General features: G+C 41.6%; 1 non-coding gene across 1 annotated transcript; it reads right to left on the bottom strand.

Moving 5' to 3' along the window:
• Positions 1-11,481: 11,481 nt before the first annotated feature.
• Positions 11,482-11,556, bottom strand: Trnas-cga. The gene has a single exon. It is a non-coding gene; the product is annotated as a tRNA-Ser (tRNA).
• Between the last annotated feature and the right edge of the window lie 16,327 nt (positions 11,557-27,883).

Raw genomic sequence — 27,883 nt, 5'->3', positions numbered from 1 at the left:
TTCTCCATCTGAAGATTGTTGGTGCTTCTGTTGTATTTTTGTCCATAATTTTGCCTTGCAGACCCGCTGTCCATCCAGTTCTTGTAGTATTGCTTCTGTAATATGGCTAGGCTTAATTTTAAATTGTTTCAGAACCTTTATTCTTCCTGCATTTCCATTATTGAAGATAATTATAGCAGCATTGACCCCAACCTTCAGTGTTTCCAAGTCCACAAATACTTTTATGGGGCCGGCCGCGGTGGCCATGCGGTTCTAGGCACTCCCGTCCGGAGCCGCGCTGCTGCTACGGTCGCAGGTTCGAATCCCGCCTCGGGCATGGGTGTGTGTGATGTCCTTAGGTTAGTTAGGTTTAAGTAGTTCTAAGTTCTAGGGGACTGATGACCACAGCAGTTGAGTCCCATAGTGCTCAGAGCCATTTAAACCATTTGAACTTTTATGGGCGCCATGGTCCATACAATATTGTTAAAAGGCTCATTTACATTTTCAGTTTTTCCTGTGACGCGTTTCTTGAGAAGATGAGGATGTGCTAGATCTCTATATACTGACTTTATTACTGCTCCAACACCTTCAGAGATGCTGCCTCACCTTTGCGGTATTTATACCAGTCAATTGAACATAATTGGTGTAGCGGCATCACTTGACGTCTTGTGAATAAAACTTGCCCATACACCTTTTCTCATTCCTTCCAGGTAGTTTGTATTCTGTCTAATGGCTTGGCCATAGTAATCACTTAGCTGATTGATGGTTTTGTCAGTCGAAAGTCCTGTAGTAGTCTTGCCATTTTAAAACTTTTGCTAAAAAAGTTCTGCCTGATTTTACGCAGTCAAGTACCCATTCGTATCTACACGTGACAGACACATTCTAACTTTTATGAAGTTAGGTCACCATAGGGCCTGCTGTCATTTCTTAATCTGGATGAACTGGAATCATCATCATGAAGGAATTTAGCATACCATAGCGCTATTCTAGAGAGTACTGAAATTTATTCGTAGTTCAGGCATTTTTCTTGCCTCCACCGGAACACTCATATGTTTTCTGACAGCTTTATTCATGTAGTTAATTCTTTTCATTATTGGTAACCAGTTCTGTGCATCAATGGCAATGTTTTGACAATACTTCAACGTCAAGCGCTCTCCCAGTATCAGTACTTATGGCAGCTCCACAAAAATTTTGAGATTGATGGCCCCTTTTCAGCCATGATCCGTCAAATGCTATGCGGATGTCGTTGTAAACGTCAGTAGGCGCGCGGTCTGAGGTGCCTTGCGACGGCACACGCGGTTGTCGCCATCGGAGGTTCGAGTCCTCCCTCGGGCTTCGGTGTTTGTGTTGTCCTTAACGTAAGTTAGTTTAAGTCAGCGACCGACGACCTCAGCAGTTTGGTGCCATAGGAACTTACCACCACCGCCATCATTTCCCTCAACTACTTCCAGTATTGCAGATTTCATTGATTCTTCTCCAGTTATTTTTATTGTCTCCCCTTAAGTATCTGTGTATCTTGTAACATTAACAGGAGGGAATGAGGGATTCATAAGAAAACACAAAGTTTTTCCAGTCCTAGGTCCTATACCAGTGAATCTCAGCCCTTAGAAATATGTAATGTTCGTCTTCCCCCTCCCCCCCCCCCCCCGCCCCATGAACCATGGACCTTGCCGTTGGCGGGGACGCTTGCGTGCCTCAACGATACAGATAGCCGTACCGTAGGTGCAACCACAACGGAGGGGCATCTGTTGAGAGGCCAGACAAACGTGTGGTTCCTGAAGAGGAGCAGCAGCCTTTTCAGTAGTTGCATGGGCAACAGTCTGGATGATTGACTGATCTGCCCTTGTAACACTAACCAAAATGGCCTTGCTGTTCTGGTACTGCGAACGGCTGAAAGCAAGGGGAAACTACAGCCGTAATTTTTTCCGAGGGCATGAAGCTTTACTGTATGATTCAATGATGATGGCGTCCTCTTGGGTAAAATATTCCGGAGGTAAAATAGTCCCCCATTCGGATCTCCGGGCGGGGACTACTCAAGAGGACGTTGTTATCAGGAGAAAGAAAACTGGCGTTCTACGGATCGGAGCGTGGAATGTCAGATCCCTTAATCGGGCAGGTAGGTTAGAAAATTTAAAAAGGGAAATGGATAGGTTAAAGTTAGATATAGTGGGAATGAGTCAAGTTCGGTGGCAGGAAGAACAGGACTTTTGGTCAGGTGAATACAGGGTTATAAATTCAAAATCAAATAGGGGTAATGCAGGAGTAGGTTTAATAATGAATAAAAAATAGGAGTACGGGTAAGCTACTACAAACAGCATAGTGAACACATTATTGTGGCCAAGATAGACACGAAGCCAACGCCTACCACAGTAGTACAAGTATATATGCCAACTAGCTCTCTAGATGATGAAGAAATTGGTGAAATGTATGATGAGATAATAGAAATTATTCAGATAGTGAAGGGAGACGAAAATTTAATAGTCATGGGTGACTGGAATTCGAGAGTAGGAAAAGGGAGAGAAGGAAACATAGTAGGTGAATATGGATTGGGGATAAGAAATGAAAGAGGAAGCCGTCTGGTAGAATTTTTCACAGTGCATAACTTAATCAGAGCTAACACTTGGTTCAAAAATCATGAAAGAAGGTTTTATACGTGGAAGAACCCTGCAGATACTAGGAGATATCAGATATATTATATAATGGTAAGACAGAGATTTAGGAACCAGGTTTTAAATTGTAAGACATTTCCAGGGGCAGATGTGGACTCTGACCACTGTGGATTGAAACTGAAGAAACTGCAAAAAGGTGGGAATTTAAGGAGATGGGACCTGGATAAACTGAAAGAACCAGAGGTTGTACAGAGTTTCAGGGAGAGCATAAGAGAACAATTGACAGGAATTGGAGAAAGAAATACAGTAGCAGAAGAATGGGTAGCTTTGAGGGATGAAATAGTGAAGGCACCAGAGGATCAAATAGCTAAAAAGACGAGGGCTAGTAGAATGCCTTGGGTAACAGAAGGAATACGGAATTTAATTGATGAAAGGAGAAAATACAAAAATTCAGTAAATGAAGCAGGCAAAAAGGAATACAAACGTCTCAAAAATGAGATCGACAGGAAGTGCAAAACGGCTAAGCAGGTATGGCTAGAGGACAAATGTAAGGATGTAGAGGCTTATCTCACTAGGGGTAAGATAGATACTGCCTACAGGAAACTTAAAGAGACCTTTGGAGATAGGAGAACCACTTGCATGAATATCAAGAGCTTTGATGGAAATCCAGCTCTAAGCAAAGGAGGGAAAGCAGAAAGGTGGAAGGAGTATATAGAGGGTCTATACAAGGGCGATATACTTGAAGACAGTATTATGGAAATGGAAGAGGATGTAGATGAAGATGAAATGGGAGATATGATACTACGTGAAGAGTTTGACAGAGCACTGAAAGACCTGAGTCGAAACAAGGCCTCTGGAGTAGACAACATTCCATTAGAACTACTGATAGCCTCGGGAGAGCCAGTCCTGACAAAACTCTACCATCTGGTGAGCAAGATGTATGAGACAGGTGAATACCCTCAGACTTCAAGAAAAATATAATAATTCCAATCCCAAAGAAAGCAGGTGTTGACAGATGTGAAAATTACCGAATAATCAGTTCAATAAGTCACAGCTGCAAAATACTAACGCGCATTCTTTCCAGACGAATGGAAAAACTGATAGAAGCCGACCTCGGGGAAGATCAGTTTGGATTCCGTAGAAATGTTGGAACACGTGAGGCAATACTGACCCTACGAATTATCTTAGAAAATAGGTTAAGGAAAGACAAACCTACGTTTCTAGCATTTGTAGACTTAGAGAAAGCTTTTGACGATGTTGATTGGAATGCTCTCTTTCAAATTCTGAAGGCGGCAGAGGTAAAATACAGGGAGCGAAAGTCTATTTACAATTTGTACAGAAAGCAGATGGCAGTTATAAGAGTCGAAGGGCATGAAAGAGAAGCAGTGGTTGGGAAGAGAGTGAGACAGGGTTGTAGCCTATCCCCGATGTTATTCAATCTGTATATTGAGCAAGCAGTAAAGAAAACAAAAGAAAAGTTCGGAGTAGGTATTAAAATCCATGGAGAAGAAATAAAAACTTTGAGGTTCGCCGATGACATTGTGATTCTGTCAGAGACAGCAAAGGACTTGGAAGAGCTGCCGAACGGAATGGACAGTGTCTTGAAGGGATGGTATAAGATGAACATCAACAAAAGCAACACGAGGATAATGAAATGTAGTCGAATTAAGTCGGATAATGCTGAAGGAATTAGATTAGGAAATGAGACACTTAAAGTAGTAAAGGAGTTTTGCTATTTGGGGAGCAAAATAACTGATGATGGTCGAAGTAGAGAGGATATAAAATGTAGACTGGCAATGTCAAGGAAATCGTTTCTGAAGAAGGGAAATGTGTTACCATCGAGTATAGATTTAAATGTCAGGAAGTCGTTTCTGAAAGTATTTGTATGGAGTGTAGCCATGTATGGATGTGAAACGTGGACGATAAATAGGTTAGACAAGAAGAGAATAGAAGCTTTCGAAATGTGGTGCTACAGAAGAATGCTGAAGATTTGATGGGTAGATCACATAAATAATGAGGAGGTACTGAATAGAATTGGGGAGAAGAGGAGCTTGTGGCACAACTTGACTAGAAGACGGGATCGGTTGGTAGGACATGTTCTGAGACATCTAGGTATCACCAATTTAGTATTAGAGGGCAGCGTGGAGGGTAAAAATCGAAGATGGAGACCAAGAGATGAATACACTAAACAGATTCAGAAGGATGTAGGCTGCAATAGGTACTGGGAGATGAAGAAGCGTGCACGGGACAGAGTAGCATGGAGAGCTGCATCAAACCAGTCTCAGGACTGAAGACCACAACAACAACAATGTTCGTCTTAATAAGGTTATTGTTTTTACATTTTTCAGATGTCGAAAATTCTTTCTTAATCTCACTACTCAAATAAGAGACTTCCAAACTAAGAACTAAACAATATCTTTTGAAGACATTTTCCAATATTATTATCTCTCCACCACACAAATTACAGCATGCACTTTGATTAAACATTGCTTTAGTACACTTAAACCTAATATCAAGCTAAAATAACCGGTGCTGGTTTCACTGTACACTTCATTACTATTCACAAGCGTCTTCTTGGAAACACTTGGTGATGAAGAACTTTGTTCGTTGCCGTTTGCCCTAGCTTCATTCTCTGGGTGTAAACTGCCTACAGGATATGTTCTGTGGAATCTGTTTCCCTTACTACTTCTTTTCCTAAATATTCTCTTTGGTGGAGTTATATTAGAGAGGGAAACACAACTCAATAAGCAACAAGTCCAAATATACACAATGAAAGATGTAATACGCCTTACAAACCGTGGAAGGTACCATACATTATAGCACAAACAGTAAGTTATATCACAGCAACCAACGTAGCCAACCACTGCTGCAGGATATTTACTATAAATCAACATAGATCAATGCCTTCTAAAGCGCTATTTCCTAAAATACCTTGTCGTAACTGAACATGTGCCCATGGAACCTGTAGACAAGAGTTGTGCAGTAAATTATTTCAGAATAAATAAAAAGTACGTGTACTCATCCAAATTCAACGAAACGTACATTAAATTTAAGAGAAAACTCCAAACAAATATTTTCCTTAAAAAATAAAAATCGACATTTAATGCCCACACAACCTTTTTTACTTCCCTTAAAGCAAACAATAGTCAATCAGTGTATTAAATGGCGTTGTCTGAAGGCGTCAAATAAAAAAAAAGAAAAAAAAGCAAACGGGAGTATGTGATCGTGCGTGCGTTTGCCCGGGCCCAAGAGAATCTGTGTCTACAGGCCAGCCACACACTACGTGTTGATACTGCTGCTTGGTTGGAATCCGAATCACTGTCACACGCAAGAACATATATATATTCTCCAAACCCATATATAGTGCATTTATTTGTAAAACCGCTTCAATTATGGCCAAAAGTGGCATTACAAACAACTGATATGAATCATGCATGACAAAGGTAATGCAAGGAAAACGGTAATTTTTCAGCTACTGTGGAGAATAGAGGCCCACACAGCTCTATCAGAGGCAGCAAAGGACCTGGAAAGGGAGCTAAACGGAATGGACAGTACCTTGAAAGAGGGATATAAGATGAACATCAACAAAAGTAAAAAGAGGATAATGGAATGTAGTATAATTAAATAAGGTGATACTGAGGCTATTAGACTAGGAAATGAGACGCTTAAAGTAGTAAATGAGTTTTGCTATTTGGGGAGAAAAATAACGAATGAGGTCAAAGTAGAGAGGATATAAAATGTAGACTGGCTGTGGCAAGGAAAGCGTTTCTGAAGAGGAGGAATTTGTTAACATAGAGTGTAGATTTAAGAGTCAGGAAGTCTCTTCTGAAAGTATTTGCATGGTGTGTTGCCATGTATGGAAGTGAAACACGGACGATAAATAGTTTACACAAGAAGAGAGTAGAAGCTTTCGAAATGTGGCGCTACAGAAGAATGATAGAGATTAGATGGGTAGATCACTTAACTAATGAGGAGGTAATGAATAGAATTGGGGAGAAGAGCAATTTGTGCACAACTTGACTAGTAGAAGGGATCGGTTGGTAGGACACGCTCTGAGGCGTCAAGGGAGAACCAATTTAGCTCTGGAGGGAAGCGTGGAAGGTAAAATTATAGAGGGAATCTAAGAGATGAATACGCTAAGCAGATTCAGAAGGATGTAGGTTGCAGTAGTTATCCGGAGATGAAGAAGATTGCACAGGATAGAGTAGCATGGAGAGCTGCATCAAACTAGTCTCTGGACTGAAGACCACGACAACAACAACAATATTACACGCAGCTGAGGAAGTTTAAGGTAGAAGGAAATATAACTGTAGATGCTCAGTGATTTTTAAATATGACACAAGCCTCTTTCAGAATTAAATAGTTAAAAAGCAGTCACGTTAACTGAGGTAAGCTGTTACAAGCTATATTTGCTGCTACATTTTGTATATTTATTGGTTGCCCGTTATACGAAAACTGTCATTATTTGAATTCCCTCTATTGTATCATTTACGTTATACTAACATACTTACAATGTGAAAAGCTGTCATAGACCGTGATTATTTTGCTACGGTTATTCGATAATAGAATGTAATCTGCAATAGCATCTAACAAAGCAAGTGACTGGTCTCAGAGGTGAAGGGTGTAAGACGAAATGGAAGTAGAATTTCAGTCTACTGAAACGTGCACAAGAGAGGCTGAAATGAGACGCGTCTCGCTGGATAATGGCGGCAAACTGGCGCCGGATGAGAGGAGGCTAAGCCCAGATTACCGACAGGTGGGCCACGGCGGGAGCAGGCGAGGCCGTGCTGGGGGCCGTCCGCTCTGGCCGTTAGCGTTAACTGAGTTGGGCTGGGGGAGGACGTGGGTGGCGGAGAGGAGGGAGGGGGCGGGGGGCGCAGCGCAAACACTCACTCCATTACTGCCTGCCGTGAGCGTGATCACCAGGTGGCCCATTCACCGAATAATGATGGTGACGCTCTTTTCTTCTAAGTAATACTGTATTCAAATAACGACTGTTACTATTGTCGTTCACTTTTTGACAATCACTTTCAACTTTTTAGATCTTACTGTTCATTTCTGGTAGTACGAGGGACGCTCAGTAAGTAACCCAACACTTTTTTTCCTGAGGGCAGGAAAAAAAGTGTTGCATGCTTTAATAGCTTGTCCTTTCCTATAAATATGTCATCCAAGATTATGTTGAAATTTTCCCCTTCAGAATCCCAGAAGACGGTCGCCATGGCTTTATCGGCTGAGGGTACGGCTTTGAACTTTTGGTTACAAAAGCCTAGGTTGCAAAATAATATCCATATAGTACGACAGCCTTAAGCCATCTTACTGGGATGCCCCGCATGCCTGTATGGCACCACTCTGCTGGTCGACGTCGGAGTCAACGTTTCGTTATGCAGCATCAGTGACCTCTCCACAATCTGCGACTTGCTTACTGCGGAGTGCATCCTTCAATGGGCCAAACAGATGGAAGTCGAAGGTGTAAGATCTGGGCTGTACACAGGATGAGGAAGGAGAGTCCAGTGAGGTTTTGTGAGCTCCTCTCCGGTACCAAGAGTTGTGTGAAGCCTTCTGTTCTCATGGAGAAGGAGAAATTCGAACACGCTGAAGTCGATTTTACAATTTCCTAAGAATATCATAACACATTTCAGGGTTTATCGGTGCACTATGAACGAGGACATCAAAAATAATAACCCTTTCAGGGTCCCAGAAGACAGTCGCCGTGGCTTTATCGGCTGAGGGTACGGCTTTGAACTTTCGGAGGATAGTGGTGTGGCGCCACCCCGTGGACTGCCTTTTTGTTTCCGGTTTGAAGTGATGAACCCATGTGTCATCGTCTGTGACGATGATCCCCAAAAAGTTGTCACGACCAGCCTCGTAACGAGCAAACAATTCCACGCAGATAATCTTTCGGTGCTCCTTACAGTCTTCTGTTAGGTGCCGAGGATGTTGCTTTATTTATTGAACGACTGTCGTATGCACGAACAGATGCACATTCGAATACAGTGACGAAGTAATATTCAATATTTCCCGGAATAAGGATGAACGAGAACGTTGAAATACCGTTAAGTATCTCATTGTATAATCTTCTTGAACTAGTGTGGTATGTAGCTGCGAGGAGTGTGGTTTGGTTAGTTGTTAGTGACTTTATTTTCACTGTGATATCTCCGTGGATTTGCGGGTTTGAGATATTTGACCCGAAAGAGCAGCGAGTTTATATAAATTTTTGTTTCAGACTTGGGAAAACGACTGTAGAAACGCACCAAGTTCGAAACTACCTTTTGGAAACAACGCTTTAGGTGAGACTCAGATTTATGACCGGTGCAAACGTTTCAAAAACGGGCGAAAGTATGATAATACGACTTTTCCTGTTAGCTCCAGGCTGACATCTCATCAGAACACTATCAGAAAGTTTGTTCTGATTCTGCAAGATCGTAGACAGAGCATCAAAGGCGTCTGTAGCAGCTTGGAAATAAAGTGCGGCACATGTGAACACCTTTTTCTCTCAGAAGAACTGAATACGAGTCGGACTGCAACGAAGTATGTGTCCCAATTGCCTCAAAACGGTGGGACGATAGGTTCTTTGAAAAACTGTAGGGAACTTGAACAATTGCTTCAAGTTTGATCCAAATGTTCTTTCAAAGCTTGTCACATGTGACGAAATTTGAGTTTACGGCTGTGATTTTAAAACTAATTAACCATCGTTAGAATGTGGGATTCCTTTTTCCCCTCGGCCAGAAAAAAATCGGCAAGACAAGAGTAATATTACGTTATTCTTGGTATTTTTTTGTATATACTGACTGGGTTATTCATAAAGAGTGTTTCACTCAGGGACAAAAGGACAGAGAGATCTGTCGAGATGTTGATTAAAAACGAGCTAAAAGTTGTTCCTCAACTGTTGTACTCATCATATATGTTCCTTGTGACAGCCTCCTCTTTCCCAAAATGAAAATTAAGTTGAAGAGACGCAGATTTGACACAGCGGAGGAAACTGAAGCAAAATCCCAGAGTACTAAACACTCTAACAAAGAAAGACTGTCAGGACGAATTTCAAACGTAGCAGAAATGATATGCTCAGTGTATTCGCTACTACTGGGACTCGTTTGAGGATGGCACGCAAATTAAGATCTCGACGAGATGCAGTAATTTCAATTTACATATTTTTTAAACTTTTGGATATTTAATTACTGTTACGCAATCACTAGTGCGTGTCTTTCTGTTTACTTACGTTCGCAGCACATTCGGCTGCTTGCACAGCTACCCTATTGTTTCTGTATTTTCAATTTGTTTACTATTAGTTGAAAAAATTTTTGAGATCCGGCCGTGTTGTTTCACTGAAATTTAGCAACCGAGGGACTCTTTCAATGAAGGGACTGGTGGATCTTGCAGTATGAGGGATATATTTACGCCAGTCGCATCATTTCCAGACTTGTCAGAAACTGGTATAAGATGAAACGGGAAACAGTGGACCAAGTGCTTTCGAAATAATTCAGTCCAAATACACAGCGTGAACACGAACTGCACTGACAAAATTGTTGAGGGATTTTTCTGAGTAGTTCGGTGCAAGGAATCCGAGATCTCCGATGACTCACTCTGGAGTAATTCACTTACGATTTGTTCGGATTGTTATTTCGTTACCTGAATTACTGGAAAACTCCTTCACAACCGTGAAAAATGCTCAGTATGCAATCATCAAAGCATGAGACATAAAACAGAAGGTAATGTAAAACCACTCAGATGCAAAAGTACTGTGATGATGTTTCCACTGCTGCAAAAGCAGCTCTGCATAATGTGGTCGTACCACACAAACTGCACATTGGCCTATTATTCTTATGAAATCTGTCCATAGTTCTGCGTATCACCGCTAACTTAAAATTAACACTGCCGAAAACACAAAACCAAGGCAGAAGTGAGCAATATTGGGCATTATTGTTGTCAACGGCAAGTACCACCATGCAATGGAACAAGCCTTCCCCACACAAAAAGCCTAGTACTTGTCATTGACGTTTTCAGCCTTCATATACTTTCAGCGCGTTACAGATAAAAACATAAAATTCTGTAAGAAATGAAACTAAAGCCAATTACTCTGCATCGAGAAAGTATAGAACAAGAGTCCCCAATACCAAATAGTTTAAAATATACGCCTGAATTATCAAACTTATTTCACCGATAGGGTTCGGGTTCACTCTGCAGTTTCACTTATATCTGTTAAATATTCGAAGGTCAGTTCGAGGTTGTGTTAAATACGTATTCCCCGAACCAGTGTCTTGATTGCTAATGTTTCACTCATAAGAATCGCTTATAGTTAATAAGCTAGATTTTGGAAATGATAACGTAACCCTGTCACCCTTATGTATGCTTTGGTTATCTAACGCGTGCGAAGTTACTTGACATACCTCTCTCGTATCAATGTCTGCCCTTTGCCTGTAGTTCTATTCGTGCGGCTCTGCACTCCCAGCAGCACCTGCCCCCCCCCTCCCGTCCCCCCCCCCCCCCTCCCAGTTGAATAAATATTGTGTTCCACTTAGTGTGACACAAGTAATATGAACGGTTCTACCTTCCAAAACAATGTACTTATTGAAACTTCCTGGCAGATTAAAACTGTGTGCTGGGCCGAGACTCGAACTCGAGACCTCTGCCTTTCGCTGGCAAGTGCTCTACCAACTGAGCTACCCAAGCACGACTCACGCTCCGTGCTCACAGCTTTAATTCCGCCAGTACCTCGTCTCCTACTTTCCAAACTTCGAAGAAACTCTCCTGCATACCTTGCAGAACTAGCACTCCTGAAAGAAAGGATATTGCGGTGACATGGCTTAGCCACAGCCTACGGGATGTTCCAGAATGAAATCCTCACTCTGCAGCGGATTGTGCGCTGATATGAAACTTCCTGGCAGATTAAAACTATATGCTGGGCCGAGACTCGAACTCGGGACTTTTGCCTTTCGAGGGCAACTGCTCTACCTACTGAGCTACCCAAGCAGGACTCAGGCCCCGTCCTCACAGCTTTAAGCCATGTCTCCGCAATATTCTTTCTTCCAGGAGTGCTAACTCTGCAACGTATGCAGAAGAGCTTCTGTGAAGTTTGGAAAGTAAGATACGAGGTACTGGTGGAATTAAAGCTGTGACGATGGGGCGTGAGTCTTGCTTGGGTAGCTTAGCTGGTAGAGCGCTTGCTCGCGGAAGGCGAAGGTCCCGAGTTCGAGTCTCGGCCTGGCACACAGTTTTAATCTGCCAGGAAGTTTCATATCAGCGCACATTCCGCTGCAGAGTGAGTATTTCATAATGTACTTATTAGTTTCCCGTTATTGGAATTAACGTGGTATCTTCCAGCGGAATAAAAAAGATTAACAGTAGCCATTCGCTGGATTTCATACTGAGATGTAATAATATAAGACATAGTTATGTTTTCAATTAAACGTTTAACAAAAATGGACGTTTATCTTGCTATGCTAAATGCAAAGCCAAGAAAACTTTCGTCGTTTTCTGGGCTTTGCCTCAAGTTCATGTGGCAATATACAAACCTAACAGGATAATTGTACCATCAAAGTTTCATACGTCTGGGCACGCTTGAAAAACCTTCCACTGTAGCTCAGAGTGACATCTTTCAAGAATACTCGACCGTATCAGATAAAAGGCAAACAATGGATATATATATATATATATATATATATATATATATATATATATATATATATATATATATATATACATATGGAGTGAGTCACATAAGATGTAACACCTTTTTTATTTCGTGAACGGCTACACATATCGAAATTCAGTTTTCTGCAAATGTTGGAGCGTTGAGAGGCACATATGTTTTTGTTTGGTTAATGTTTCTTGCGCTGGTGTCATGTGAGGAGTTGAAACAAGTACGTTTTTTTTTATAAGGAACGATGTACTTTCTATAACAACATTTGATAGCTTTTGAAAAGACAATTGCACGTAATACAGCGTTTGTTAATGTTGACGTTGAAACCTGTCCTAAAATATTCGAAAAATGTTCTGGAATGTGAGAGCACGGTGACCGGAAACGACCTGTGCGAATCAGACACTGCCAAGCAGGCAGGTAGGACTAGGCTGAATAGTTATATACCGTAAGTTAGAATAAAGCTTTATTGTTCCTCGAACCAGCTGACGACCTAGATGGAGACTCACCTACGAGTGTTGTATACGGAAATACGACATACGCTAGAATAAAGTGTATCACAAAGGGCTCAGGAAAACTATTTCTCGTTTCCATACCCTTCCACATTTACTTCAGCCGAAACAGAGAAATCAGCTGTTCATTCTTCAAAAATAAATTCTTCTTAAGGACTGCAAACCCAACTACTGTATTAAATATCTAAATGTTAAAAGAAAGATTTGACCTATCTTTTACTGTATGTGGCTGTGCGCTTCTTAAAGGTAAAATACGACATGTCGGACAACTGTCCCTATCTACTCTGCTCTAAATTATATCATATGGGGTACCTTCGTTGAACAAAACATTTCATTAAAAATGCTTGGGTGACCACCTGTACACCGAAAAATAAATACTCTTCTTAACGAAACGTCTTTTCATGCGGAACGTGAGAGTGTAATGACAGTGTTACTAGCTAAGTGAAGTACACACTGTGATTTATTTGACATTTCAGTGCAATTTGGTACATAAGAAAAGGAAATGAAACAAATAATTTACTAGCAATGATTCGGTAATCACCCAAATAACATAACAAACTGTAAATTTTGTCTTCCAAAAAAATATCTTTATTCTTTACTTAAGCATGTGCCAAACTGGACTGAAAGGCATATTTGCAGTGGCTCTTTGAAATAACGATGGGCAGATGTAATTGCAGTGGATGATATAGTAGAGCATGCACTGGTGGTTCGACGAACATATCGTCTGGCGTCGTTGGGGCTTCGTCATAGACAGCATCTTTGAGTAATTTCCTAGAAAAGAAATCAAGAGAATTCAAATCGGGGGAACTCGCATGACATTTGACAACAGAATTAGTCCTACCCAACGTCTAGGAACGTTCTCATTTAGTATTTGTGTCAAAATACGAGACGAGTGAGCTGGACAGCCGTCCTGTTGCAGCCACATGCACAGTCGAGTATCCAGTGGTACCTCTTCTAAAAGAACCGGCAGAATGTTCGTCAGAAAGTGTGCTTACAAATGTCAATTTAGAACGCCTGAGATTGAAGTAAGGTCCCACAATGTAATTTCTATGATGCCGCACCATACCTTTACGCTCCACGGCCGTCACGGCCGTTGTTGCACCAGTGTGGATTTTCGGCTGCCCAGTAGTGCGTGTTACGCAAATTTACATTAGCGTGGTTAATAATCGTTGCTTCATTGATAAAGATCTCACGCTGGAGAAACTTAGGGTCCTCTCTCAGTTGTTGAACGGCAAAATTCTGTACGACGTTCAAATCACGGTCGTCGAGTTCCTGATGTAGTGACAGATGATAGGAATGGAAATTCTGTATATGCAGGATGCGAATGAGACTCATCTCACTGATTCCACTTTCCTTGGGAATATGTCTCGTACCACTGTTCGGATTCATTAGCGACGTAGTCAGAACAGCTTCTTCGTGTTCTCTGTCGGCCGCAGTCTTCTTTTTTGTCCTCTTTCTGACGTTCAAGCAGCCTGTCCGCACTAGCGTCTTAATAGTTCGTGCAACTGCCTGGCGCGTCGGACATAGGCGATGAGGATATGTAGCTCTATGGCTCTGTACTGTTTTTAAGGCATATCTTTTGCATTCACCACATAAGAGTAGTATATCGAACTTCTTGTCACTGCTGTATATGTCTGCACCAAAGAATGTTGAAATGAGCGGTCTGCAGTGCAGACAAGTAATCAGGCAAATGTGTTAACATTTTGACTCAGCCTTGCGCGAGAGCTTTGGTTCACGGTGATAGCACCAATAATGCCGATTTCGACCACCGTACTCTCAAATTCTATGGCATTTCTCGAATTCTTTCAAGTCAGATTTCAATGTCAACATTAACAAACGCTGTATCACTGTAATTGTTTTCTTAAGAACTATCGAATGCAGTTATAAAAAGTATAGGTTCCATTTCTTGCTTCAGTATCTCCGTTGATACCAGCGCTAAAACCATTAACCAAACAAAAAATTACGTGCCCTTCGACGCTCTAACGTTTGCCGAAAACCGCGTTTCGATATGTGTAATCCTTCACGGAATAAAAGGTGTGTTACTTCTTACGTGACTTACTGTGATTAGTTAAAAGAGCATTTCTTTCAACTAGAAAAAAAAGAGTGACAGTTTTGCTGGTGTGGATAAAAAGTTGTAAAAGTTAATGTTCCATAATACTCCTGACAGACTACAGTAGCTTCCCTTACGTACGTATCTTGTAACCTCCCCCTTCCTAATCGGCCTACAGGATATGGGATATAACTGACCGTGGTCGCATATGACTACTGAAATTTTACAGTGAATAAGGCTAACGTTACCAAAGGAAAATAACATCGCTTAGTTGGAGGAAAGTGTACCACAGACTCTTCTGCAGGAAGAATCTATTCTAAATTTAAACTAAATTTAGATGACAATTTTGAAACGGGTGGAGTATAGTAAAATCGTTCACGAACCGCACAGGAGTGGCGGAAGGTGGTAGGGGAGAAATGGTAAAATGTAATATTCATTAACAAAATCACTGATTACACAAAGAAAACACTGATTAGCTAAAAAAGGGGTAATTAAACGCCAGCCCGCTAGGGCAATGAATCTCCAGAATCTTGAGAAAGGTAATGGCAAAGCACTACAGTTCACGAGAAAATAAATGAATCAGAAAGCAATGAGTTTGCACTTACTTATTCTGAAATACCAAATTTTGAAAGTAACGTTAAATGAAATTACTGGTTAAATAAATGACTGGCTTCACTTCAACTTTCTTATGTAAAAAATAACTTTTAGTAACCTCAGTGTAACGTACTGCAAAATTTAGAAAATGGTAATCAATTACTTTTGGTTACTCAAAGACTGAACTGAATTTACTTTAAGCAAATGAGTAATTGGTTTTACTTTTAAAATAACAACAATAAAATACATACCAAGCCAGCAGACGTCACTCGGCAGGCTAGATACATAATAAATGAAATTGCGCACTCTTAATTTGAGCTATATCTTTAGATATTAGTTTTGCCAGTGAAATTTTGCTTTACTTTAAGTAGCCTCTTTTATGCAATACAAGACTGAGCAGTTACTGTGGCCGAAAATTTACACTGAAACTGGACTTAAGCAAACACACTAACTGGCAGTAAATAGTTGATCACTTTTCATATTCTTACGATACATGGTGACTTCATGGAAAGGTTCAAAATGGCTCTGAGCACTATGGGTCTTAACATCTGAGGTCATCAGTCCCCTACAACCTAGAACTACTTAAACCTAACTAACCTAAGGACATCACACACATCCATGCCCGAGGCAGGATTCGAACCTGCGACCGTAGCGGTCGCGCGGTTCCAGACTGAAGCGCCTAGAACCGCTCGGCCACATCGGCCGGCAGCATGGAAAGGAAAGGGATCCTGCTTGTCTCAGGACAATGACAACACAGGTGTCATACTTTGTGGAAGAAATGTTGCTGGGTAAAGCCTCTACATTGCTGTATTTGTCAGTTATCAGTCTTACGATGTTGTAACTGTGCAACCGACGAAGAATGTAGCCGACGACAATGCTGAGCTACCGATGTTGCTGGTGCTGTTCGACGAGAAGAACCCCGAGTCGTCTCCGGAGCCAAAGATACTTATGGGATAGGCAATAGTTGGAATTGCAGCTTCCTCCGCCTGTCCACTCCTGCCGTTCTCTCAATACTTGCGGGTTAAGAAATCAGGCGCGCCTACATTGGAGTGAGCATAGCTGCACACCGCACAGGCGGAGCGCCCAACAAACACTTCAGCACTCTTTCATCATTCAAGCTGCCTACTCTCTGTTCGAAACACGACAGAAACTCTTCATTCGGAAAGATAAACAACGGCATAGTTACTACCGATTTGTCGTTACTATCGATTCAAAAAAGATGGTTCAAATGGCTCTGAGCACTATGGGACTTAACTTCTGAGGTCATCAATCCCCTAGAACTTAGAAGTACCTAAACTTAACTAACCCAACGACATCACACACATCCATGCCCGAGGCAGGATTCGAACCTGCGACAGTAGCGGTCACGCGGTTCCAGACTGTAGCGCCTAGAAACGCTCGGCCACCCCAGCCGGCTCAAAAAGTTCCCTTATCTATTACCCAGTAACTTACAATATTTTAATTATAATTACAATCAATTATATACAGCCAGAATTAAATACACTAGTACATCGATTACGTATTAAATATAGTTTCTGTAATACAGCTTACAGCTTCAGAATCAAAGTACAGTGCAGGTTATCAGCGAATATTAAACGGAGAAAATTGTGGATCGTGCAGAAGGTATTTTTTCTGCATTTTCGGTGTTACAAACTTCAGATTTTACAATCTCTTAACATCAAACATAGTTTACTGAGCCTAATTATCATAGCAAAATTGTCAATGCCTTAGCTACAAGTTAAAATGCTTTTGTTGCAGTCTTCAGTCCGAAGATTGACTTGACACAGATTTCCACTCTAGTCCGTCTTAGTCACCTATTGTTTACTGGTGAATGTGCTCGGGATGTGTAACGGCTGTAATTTCCCATTGCTTACAGCCATGCTACAGTACCAACATAGCAAGTCGATGTTGGATTATGTTCTAAGGACTCATCTGACTGTCATCCAGACTGTTCCTCATACTATTGTTGAAAAACTTTCTGCTCCTCCTCGGGACCCACACGTTATTCCGACCTCAACAGAGACGCTTCACTAGTGTGGTTGTACTTAGTGTGTGGATATATGTAACGGTGAGGGACGCTGGCATCCTCACTCCGGCAAGGTCTAATCTTTTAACGTAATAACATAATAAATCGTTATCGACTCGCATAACAATGACTTTTGACATACCGTTCTCCAAACATACAGTTCCCGTGAAATGACAATTTAAGTCACTCGATGGGCACTAAGAAATGTTGTGTGTGTGTGTGTGTGTGTGTGTGTGTGTGTGTGTGTGTGTGTGTGTGTGTGGTGCTTACGGGAGCACTCGCAAGCTGATGGAGGCGACGGGACTGTTCATGTGTTTGTGCTACCAATGTACAGAATATTTCTTGGGGTTCGTAGAACGTGCAAGACAGAATAAACAGCCGCAAAGTGAGTGTACGCGTAGATTTCATATCGTATAAATTACAGAGTTGTTAAAATTTTTTTGAGTTTGTTTCGAAAATATATCTTTCATCAGTTTCATAACACAAGAACTGCTCGAATTTTCAAGCGAATATTTTTCAAATCATATATTTCTTTGAACAGCTGATTCTTGGAAGTTACGCTAAATAGATGCACTAAGCGCCATTATAACCAGTTTATTATTATTATGGCTATTTTTATAATATCAAGGTATTTCATACGTTTTATTATTATTATTATTAGTAGCCTAGGTATCTGCGGCACATTAAATTTGATGGTGATGGGGACAAGGCGGGTGAGGCAGAGGGTAAAAAAGGAAGGAACATTAGGGCTTAACGTCCACTCCACACCGAGCTCGTAAGAGGCGGGGCACAAGCTCGGACCGTTTCAATGACGGGGAAGAAAATCGGCAGTTCCCTTTGAAAGGATCCATCCTGGCATGCCCCTGGAGCGATTTAGGGAAATCACAGAAAACCTAAATCTGGACGATCGATCGCCGCTTTTGAACCGTCATCCTTCCGAATGGGAGTGCAGTGTGCTGAGTGAGGGACACGGGAGACAGTAACCACGTGTAAGCCTGCAGTTATTGTCACATTCAAAATAAAACTTTTGTATACCAATTAAAGTCACCTCCTGCGTGGCACTACAGGATTTTACTTTGCAACATCAAATAAATTATCAATTAAGATTAGTGCACCAACGAGGCTGTATGGGCTCCAGCAGCATGGTCTGCTCTCAGGCACCGCCTTTGCCGCGCGGGGTAGCCGTGAAGTCTAGGGCGCCTTGCCACGGTTCACGATACTCCCACCGTCGGAGGTTCGAGTCCTTCCTGGGGCATGGGTGTGTCGTTAGTGCAAGTTAGTTTAAGTTGGATTAAGTAGTGTGTAAGCCTAGGGACCGATAACCTTACCAGTTTCGTCCCGTATGAACTTACCACAAATTTTCAATTTGCACCGCCTTTCACAGTACCTCTCAAACAATGGGATACTTCTACTATTTCTAAACGTTTCTCCATTGGCGACGTCAGATACGTCAATTTTCATAATATTCGTAATTAAAATAGTTTTATTAGTTCCAATGATGGCTAACGCTTCTAATTACTCGAAGCATCTGTTGCAAGAGTCTTAGGATGTATCCTTCTTATCCAAAAAGTATTTTTCCTGACGGACTGTTTCATGTCTCTTCTCCTTCAGGGGCAGGGGCGAGCCCATTCTACTGCTGCCAAGGGGTCTCTACCCTCAAACTACGTCTTACTTCTTACTTTTGTCATAACTTTGCAGAACATTCGAGACGCCTCTTAGCCCCTCTCTAGGACACAGCTTCCACCCACTTCTGGCCGTCTCACTGCTCCTGCTGCCGTGCCATAGTAACAATGGCCAAACACGACTGCCTCACATCCTCCTGAATTTCGCTGCTGTAGTAGATTACAAATTGCATAAGAATGAAATAAAAATTTTGATATAGAAACGAATTGCATGAATAAATTGCAAAATTCCAGCTGCATGTTTTACAGCATATTATATAATAAGTTATGATTTGCCCCAGTTTAAGGGATTACTTAATATTAGGTAAAGAACTATGCGTGAACAGGGAAATAATACGCCACTGATACGTTTCAAGCAGTTTATTTTGAAACGTAATCAAAAAGACGCAATTGAATATGAAATATTAGCAGCCCTCTAACAGTATTTGTAGATGATGCTATGATTTACAGTCTTGAAAATCCACCAGATGGTAAAAACAAATTTCATAACTATTTAGACAAGATATATGTAAGACGCGAAAAGTGAAATTAACTCCAAATAATGGAAAATGTGAAGTGATCCACATGAGTACTAAAAGGAATCCGCTATATTTCGGTTACACAATAAAAAAAATGAAATGTACGTATGCCATCGTTGGCCGGGAGGCCCCGTCCGGGCAAGTTCGGCCGCCAAGCGCAAGTCTTATTTCATTCGACGCCACACTGGGCGACTTGCGTGCCGCTGATGAGCATGAAAAGATGACGAGGACGACACAAAAGTTTCTCCGAGCGCAGGAAATCTCCAACCCGGCCGGAAATCGAACCCGGGCCCGCTTTCATGGGAGGCTATCACGTTAGCACCCAGGTAGCAGGCGGACGGTTACACCATAAATCACGCAAATCTCGTAGCTGTAAATTGAACAAAATATTTAGGGATTACAATTACGAATGACTTATTCTGGAACGATCACATAGATAATGTTGTGGGGGAAAAAACCAAAGACTGAGATTTATTGGCAGAACATTTAGAAAATGCAACAGATCTTCTAAAGAGACTGTTTACGCTACGTTTCTCCATTCTGTTCTGGAGCATTGCTGCACGGAGTGGGATCCGCTTCAGATAGGATTGACGATGGACATCGACAAAGTTCAAAAAAGGGCAGCTCGTTTAGTACTTTCAGGGAATAGAGGAGAGTTCCATGAATAGAATACGCGAACTGGGGTGGCAATCATTAAAACAAAAGCTTTTGTGTTTCTGGCAGGACCTTCTCATGAAATTTCAATCAGCAAGTTTCTCTTCAGAGCGTGAAAATATTTTGTTGGCAGCCACCTACGCATGGAGAATTTATCATTATCATAAAATAAGAGAAATCAGAACTCGCACGGAAAGATTTCAATGCTCATTTTCCCCACGCGCTTTGCGAGACTGGAACGATAAAGATATTGCTTAAAGCACTTAATTGTGAATGCGAAGTAATCATGTAGATGTAGATGAATATAAAAAAGATATTCAACTGTTCGAATAGATGAAGTTCTGTTAATCACGTTTTAAGCAAATTTCTTACCCTTAGATTAATAAAGCCTAATAAAATTTAACGTTGCAGTAGGGTATAAAACAGTACACTTTGTACCTAATATGGTATGTGACATACTACTGGAGATTTAATAATTGTAATTAACTAATGCATAATCTGTAAATTATAAGTTCCTTTAAATAAAATGTGGAGTAGCAAACTTGACGATGGTTTAGTGGCAATGTCATATCCCCCCCTCCCTCTTACCCCTTTTACTGTTTAGGATTATAGCTACTTTAGTACCACGTTTATCACGTCATTTTGATACGAAGTCTTCTTCTGTTTACTTAACACCTTCACAAAAAGGCTACGGTTTGTCGAAGGAGAACTCGGTAATCTCATCCCCAGCACTTTCCTTTCCACAGTTCCAAAACTAATGTGATAAGAGTACAAAAGCTATGTGCAGCCTCCACATTGTAAAAATACTTTACTTTTCCAGAGGGAAAGTAAAGAATGCGAATCGTTGGGGGGGCACTCCGTTTGTTGTTTTTCTATTGTCTCCGACAGTGAAACTGCCCGCATGTACAGAAACCTCAGAAGCCATTAATTGTGTGTTCTTTCGAGCGTTTCCGTCAGCATTTATTCTCAATTAATAAACTAGTCCTTCGAAAAGAGGGTGGCCCGACATGATTGATGGGCTGAGGATGGGACGTGAAAAATCACTGTGCAACCGACTCCCGCACCCATCGAGCTGTCGGCCCGCCGGTGAAAAATTGCCGCAGCGATCCAGTAGTAATGCCGCCCCGCTGCTGGCAGGCTTTTGTTTTAATTACGCATGCGTTATCTCTTCTGCAGGTAGACGCGCCGCTTCCATCAGAACTGGTGCCCAGTACGGCGTTTGAAAATGTTTATAATCTGCGATGGCCTTTTAAGAGTACCCTAAAAGAAGGGCGAAACCACATTTCACATCACATTACTCCATCGAAACAGACGCTGTTGCTAAAATCCGACTTTCCTTATACTTCGAATCACGTTTCAAATGTTTATAATATCAACAATGTAGCGTTTAATGAATATTACACGTATTTTAATGGCACCTGGCTGAAGCTAGGTTACTGTTCTTGTTCGTGAACCGTTTAAGCAGAAACTTAAAAATGAACGGCTCAAACTTACGGTTTATTCTATACACATCAACATATGTTATTTTTGCTTTGATTTAATAACCAATGCATCACATGATCTGACCATTCTATTTCGAAGAAGAAAGAAGAAAGGAAAAAACACAGTGACATACATTTGTTGAAGTCCAATGAAAAACTATAAACTAAAATGATGGAAAAAGGATGTGTGGGAAGAGACGATTCATTATGTGGTCATGACATAGCTACTGACACGTTTCACAGAATGAAGGTCATTCTTTTATTTATGAAATTTTCTTTTCTTTGATGATTTTGTTAACATTACGGGTGGCATATAGTGTAGAGAATAACAGTAATTTGGTGGATTCAAAAAAACTTTGAGGAATGGAAGAAGCAGAAGTGTGTGTAGTGGTAAAAAGTATTTTATTCATATTTCACAACTGTGGCTAACAATTAAAAATGCTGCATATTATGCTTATACAACAGGTAGCACTATGAATAATGCAAAACATTGCCCCACCCACTCCTCCCGCTCCCTTTTGAATCCAGTAATATTTTGGTACTGTCAACGACAGTGTGGAGACCTCCACGAAGCATTGATTTCAGAAAACGAAAAATATATGAAAGAAATAAGATTATTGAAGCTCACAAATTACAATGTTGCCTCAGACTGAGAATAATTGTAATTCACTTTTTAGATCTTGCTTTTGTGATTATCGCAACATTTTCCAGTAAACTAAATTTGTTTACAATCAGTTAAAGCATTACTTTTCCATGCGATTTTTTTTATCACTTATTATTTTCCTGAGACCTAGTTTTCGGATTATTGGCCTGTTCCGTTGTGTTAATGGGAAACTAAGGTATGCTTGAAACTAGGATATATGAGTGATGAGAAACAAATTACTATCTCCATTATGTACTTATATCTAACTTCAAAACAACTGTCATTGACGTTGAAGCCGCTTTTAGTCATATCTCCCTTTGCTGCCAATTTTGTATAAGGCATGTTCTTGTGTCCAACTTTCGTTCATAGGGAAATGTTTGCATTACAATGAAACTTGTTTTTCTCCGATTGATTTTGTACTGTTGGAGTTGACTGATTTTTCACCAGAAATATGGAGGTTTTGGTGCTGCACAGTTTTTCGAAACTAGAAAGAAGGTGTCATTTCGTAGTAGTCACATTTTGGGCATGTTGACCAACGGGAAGCGTGTTTGATTACAATATTACAATATTTTATCAAGTAACCTGAATTAGCCCAAGCGAATGATTTCGTATACTTGTCCTTACTGAGAAGTGACTCTGCATATTGATTGTCATAGACCTTCACGGAATAATCGTATCCTAAATGAATAGTTAAAACAGACAAGACTCCTCTGTGAACTTGTGGAGCATGCTGCAAAACTGAAATAATCTGTATTGGTAACGTTATTGATATGATTATCTCGTTAATGAATCGTAGTTTGCTTCTTGCACCTCAGCTGTGTATACTGAACTACAGATCTATCCATTGCTATGGCAGTCAAACTGCCAACAGGACCTTGTTCCGTGAAATGTAGTGCTGAACGGGAGAAATGAAAAAAATTATTAGCTTCTGTATTCACCAAAAGCTTTGTGCAAAATGTTAGCCGTACATCTACAACGAAGCGGATGATGCCATACTACACTGACAGAAAAAAATGCGAAAGACCAGGAACGAGTTGTGCGGCATAAACGAAAGTTGGTAGGCGTGTTTCTACATCTGAAAGATGAAGTCTATTGAGATTTCGTGCCATTCGAAAAAGAGTGACGCTAGTGGCGCCACTGTGAGGATGCAGAACAGTCCCGCTTTAAATACACCCCACAACGGCTGTGAGTGATAATTATCTTTGAGATTGAACGTGATGAGTTGATGTTAGTCAGGAATGCCTTTAAGGTGACAAAGATGCCATTATCATCACCTTGCTAAATTTGAATGGGGACGTGAGAATAAAGCTACGACAAGCTGGGTGTTCCTTCGGCGATATTGCAGAAAGACATGACACGAATGTATCCACTCTACATGACTGCTGGCAGCGGTGGTCAGGAGAATTTGCGGGCTCTGGACGCCCGTGTTGTACAACGGAAAGGGAAGACCATCATGTTCGGCGTATCACTCTGTCGCATCGAACAGTATCTGCAGCAGCAATTTGAGCGTCACCACAGTGACACAACGAAATGTTAGAAATCGTTTACTTCAAGGACAGCTCCGAGCTAGAAGCTCTATATCGTCCATTACACTGACCCCAAACAAACACCATTTGTGACTTTAGTGGTGTCAGAGATAGCTCATCGGACGACTGGGTGGAGGTCTGTTGCGTTTTCCAATGAACGTTGGTTCTGTTTCGGTGCTACTGATGGCCACGTGTTGGTTAGGAGGCCAGCTGAGGGCTTGCAACCAATCCGTCTGAGTGCTAGACACAGTGGAAGTATCTTCAGTGTATTTCGTATGATAACTGGAGTACTCTCATGGTTATACCATGTAGTCTGACTATAAATTTTGTAAGTCGGCCTGGTAACTCGATCTCTTATTTCACCATTCATGAAGAGCACCTCAGTGGGTGTTTTGCAATAGGATAACCCTCGCCCACATACCGCTGTTGTAACCCAACATTCTCTACAGGGCGTCGACATGCTGTCTTGGACAGGTCGATCACCAGATGCGTCTCCAATCGAGCACATATGGCACATCATTGGACGACAACTCCAGCGTCATCCAAAAACAGCATTAACCGTTGCATATGGGTTTCATAGGATTTACATCAGGTGAATTTGGTCACAGAGATATCGACCTGAGTTCACTATAATGCTCCTCAAACGACTATAGCACGCTCTGGATCCGAGACACGGATAAATATACTGCTGAAAGAAGACATCTCCGTCGGGGAGGACATCGAGCATGAAGGGATGCAGGTGGAGGAGGAGGAGATTAGTGTTTAACGTCCCGTCGACAACTAGGTCACTAGAGACGGAACACAAGCTCGGATTAGGGAAGGATGGGGAAGGAAATCGGCCGTGTGCTTTCGAAGGAACCATCCCGGCATTTGCCTGAAGTGATCTAGGGAAATCACGGAAAACCTAAATCAGGATGGCCGGACGCGGGATTGAACCGTCGTCCTCCCGAATGCGAGTCCAGTGCGCTAACCACTGCGCCACCTCGCTCGGTGGATGCAGATGGTTCGCAGCCGCAAGCGTGTCTTCTATTGCTATCACAGGTCCCATGCAAGTGCAGCACAGTGCCTTCAGTAGCATAATACTGCTCCCACCAGCCTGCGTCAGTGGCGTGATGTACGTTTCGAGCCGCCGTTCACCTCGATGACGGCGTTTCTGGAGACGATCGTCAAGCTAGTGTAGCAAAAACGTGATTCGCCCGAAGAGCCGATACGTTGCCATTGATAGACGGTCGGATCCTGACGGTTTCGTATCCACTGCAGTCGCAGTTGACGATGTCGTTGGGTCAGAATGTGAACAAGTAGGGGTGGTCTGCTGCGGAGCTCCGGTTCAACAATGTACGATGAACTGTGTGCTCCGAAACACTTTTACGTGCACCAGCACTGTGTTCTTTAGGCAGAGATTCCACACATCACCACCTACCTTACTTTACAGAACAGACAAGCCTCCAAACCGCACGTTCTGTGACGATTCGTGAACGTCCAATCATTTAACGCCTGTTGTTGTTGTGGTCTTCAGTCCTGAGACTGGTTTGATGCAGCTCTCCATGCTACAATATCCTGTCCAAGCTTCTTCATCTTCCAGTACTTACTGCAACCTAAATCCTTCTGAATCTGCTTAGTGTATTCATCTATTGGTCTCCCTCTACGATTTTTACCCTCCACGCTGCCCTCCAATGCTAAATTTGTGATCCCTTGATGCCTCAGAACACGTCCTACCAACCGGTCCCTTTTTCTTGTCAAGTTGTGCCACATACTCCTCTTCTCCCCAATTTTGTTCAATACCTCCTCATTAGTTATGTGATCTACCCATCTAATCTTCAGCATTCTTCTGTAGCACTACATTTCGAAAGCTTCTATTCTCTTCTTGTCCAAACTATTTATCGTCCATGTTTCACTTCCATAAATGGCTACACTCCATACAAATACTTTCAGAAACGACTTCCTGACACTTAAATCTATACTCGATGTTAACAAATTTCTCTTCTTCAGAAACTCTTTCCTTGCCATTGCCAGTCTACATTTTATATCCTCTCTACTTCGACCATCAACAGTTATTTTACTCCCCAAATAGCAAAACTCCTTTACTACTTTAAGGGCCTTTTTTCCTAATCCAATTCCCTCAGCATCACCCGACTTAATTCGACTACATTCCATTATCCTCGTTTTGCTTTTCTTGATGTTCATCTTATATCCTCATTTCAAGACACTGTCCATTCCGTTCAACTGCTCTTCCAAGTCCTTTCCTGTCTCTGACAGAATTACAATGTCATTGGCGAACCTCAAAGTTTTTATATCTTCTCCATGGATTTTAATACCTACTCCGAATTTTTCTTTTGTTTCCTTTACTTATTGCTCAATATACAGATTGCATAACATCGGGGAGAGGCTGCAACCCTGTCTCACTCCCTTCCCAACCACTGCTTCCCTTTCATGCCCCTCGACTCTTAAAACTGCCATCTGGTTTCTATACAAATTGTAAATAGCCTTTCGCTCCCTGTATTTTACCCCTGCCACTTTCAGAATAGTGTTAGTTTTACTGTCCTTCTACCTCTTTTTGCAGATGCTCAAGACAGTAGCAAGTGAACATTCGATCAGCTTCATCGTTTTCGAGATACACGTCCACATGCTCTTCGTAATAATAATCTACCCTTTGTCATAGTCGCTTATGTCAATGGATTTCCTCATTTGCAGCCCATATCTTCGCTAGGGTGAATCCTCAACCGTTTCTGCTCCATTACATACTTTTGTTACCGCGTCAGGTACCCGCAACGCTACCAGGTTACATCCAAAGTCGCGGTTGGCAGTGGTCATTATGCTTTGGCTTGTCGGTATATGCATACCAAGACAAACGTATGCTAAAAATTACATTACTCTACATTAACTATTTTTCTGGTGTCGCGATTTTTTCCTTCAGTATATTTAACCATAAAACCTGGATTCGTCCGCAATAATCCCTCTACCCACGATGTTATATAGGACGACACGACAGAAGTGACTGGTCAACATTACACAAAAGGCCTTATTTTGAAGAGGGGAGCAGGGGGACAAAAGCTGTTGAAGAGATAGGTTTGCGAGGAAACTCAATGTGTGAACTAAAAGCAGTTATATTACGTGCTGAACGACAGTATAGTATAGATTTCTGAAGACTTCTAAACCAATGGTGAAAGACTTTTAATCTATTTAAGAGAACAAAATATGGCACTATCAATCCTAAGTATACACTTTTTGAGTAATAATTACGCATGTTAGCCTTTATGGTTTGAGAGTCAATGTTTTGTTCTGTAACGTTCTGTTCCAATAAAATATAAAATATTTATTTATTTATTTTTATAGACTACCTTTGTACCTTTGTATCTTTTCTCTGAGGCTTCACGTAGTGTTAATATTACGAAATATGATAGTTTGGGCAGTAAGAAAGCAGGAACTGATGAGAACGTTTGGAGGGACGTATCTGTACCTGTTTTTCTGAATGTTCTCAGGCACCGGAATAAATTCTAGCTGAAAGTCCTGCAAACGTGACAGAGGTCGACCCTCGCAAGTGGCTGTTTCCGCTAGACGGCCACTTCAGTTTCCAATTAGTGGCGAGACCCCAGGCCTGGGCAGCGCATGGCGATACACTTTTGGTGGCGCTGAGTTGAATTCAGGTACAGAACCGAATTTTGCGTCTCTTGAGGCAATCCGTAGCACTGAAACTCCTGGTCCGTAAACGGCCTGAGAACGCAAATAAACGAGATGGACCCAGCGAGTGGTCACGTCCTTCACTGAACTTCCTCCAGCGTAAACGTCACGTTTCTCAGATCTGCATTTGCTCGCAAACTCTATAGTTCATACGCATAAAAATCCTCACATTTCTTTAAACTGGCAAGCCTTCATAAATGTAAACCTACGTGAGCAGGTGGAACCGCTCTTGGTGTGGCGGGAAAAGAGTGCACTATTACGCAAAACATGCACTACTTCTAATTCAGTGTAATTAGT

The sequence above is a fragment of the Schistocerca americana genome, chromosome 1 (assembly GCF_021461395.2).
Source record: "Schistocerca americana isolate TAMUIC-IGC-003095 chromosome 1, iqSchAmer2.1, whole genome shotgun sequence".
Classification (NCBI taxonomy): Eukaryota; Metazoa; Arthropoda; class Insecta; order Orthoptera; family Acrididae; genus Schistocerca; species Schistocerca americana.
This window is presented reverse-complemented; position numbering and strand designations above follow the sequence as displayed.